Raw genomic sequence first — 1,451 nt, 5'->3', positions numbered from 1 at the left:
TAACTGAATTACTGCTTCTGTGAAATAAGTGGACTCTTGTCTTGATCTGAAAGAGCTAATTCAGTTTCTTAAAGGGCCAAATGCAGTATTTTTGGAAGACATGGGAAGATTGTGGGTTGAACAGTGTGGGTCAGAGTGCTAGATGTTGGATTCCACAGGTTTTCGATGGATCAAAGCCAGATAATCTGGTGGTCAGAGAATGTGACAAAGACCTGTAGTAGAGGGTGAGTGATGTCATGGATGGATATACTCCTGAAAGACTAGTCCTATCTATCTCCTCATGTCCACTGCTTATCTGGTAAACATGGTGATCCTAGATTGGACAAGAAGAGGTTAGACAAGCAAGCCGTAGTGGCCCCAGACCTCCAGCCATCATGCAGCAAGGCTATTATTACCCATGGTGAAAGCAGCAGGAGGGGACTGCTGACACATGGGCCCAGGGCTAGGGGCTGTCTCTTCCTACCTGAGCCCCACCTGGATCACAGAAGTGCTGTGCGAATTTGCTGCTTGAACGAAGCATACATGTGCTCAGCTAGATATCAAACAAAGCAAGAAAAAATGATTCATGTAAGTATACATTTAATTATTAAAGTTTTTAGAGAAAATTTTTAATTTCACTAATACTTTCAAATTAATGAACATCTTCAAACGTCATCATAATAAAAAAGAATATAAAGAACAATAGAATGCACTAAATGATACAATTAAATTTTTGGATAAGATTTACACATTGCGAGTGCTTAAAGTATTCCAGGAATTATTTTAAGCACTGCAGATTTTAAAATTTTTATTTGTTCCTCATATGGAAATACCTATTCTCAGAATAAGAAAATTTGAAAGTATCTAGAGAATATTTAACCTGATCCCTTTGTTTTTACCAGTTGGCTTCATATTATACTATATATTTGTAAATGTTTTTACTTGAAAATATGAAAAACAAACAAACAAAAAAAGACACATTCCACCACTCAGAAGCAGCTTGGGGCCTTTTCTTTCTTTTTCCTATATTTATCCAGCTATTGCTACATTGAAAGAGAAAGAGAGAGGAGACATCTTTTTTTTCAATCCTGTTCTACCTTTTCATTTAGAAAATGCATTTTCAATTTATAGCAAATCATTGACATTATTCAGGATAAGCAAACATAGAGACTCATCATTGTTTTTAGAGGCTGCATAGTACTTTATTACTTTATGCACTGTAATCTAATCCATTCTTCCTGTATTGATGGACAATTAAATACTTTTCATTGTTTTTACTACAACCTGAACTAAAATGAAGAATTTTACATATATCTATCTATACCTATATCTGTACCTATATCTATGTGTGTGCTAAGTCTCTTCAATTGTGTCCAACTCTTTGCAACCCCATGGACTATAGCCTGCCAGGCTCCTCTGTCCTTGGGATTCTCCAGAGAAGAATACTGGAGTGGGTTGCATGCCCTTCTCCA

The sequence above is a fragment of the Cervus elaphus genome, chromosome 28, assembly GCF_910594005.1.
Source record: "Cervus elaphus chromosome 28, mCerEla1.1, whole genome shotgun sequence".
Lineage (NCBI taxonomy): Eukaryota > Metazoa > Chordata > Mammalia > Artiodactyla > Cervidae > Cervus > Cervus elaphus.
Note: the sequence above shows the minus strand (reverse complement) of the source record.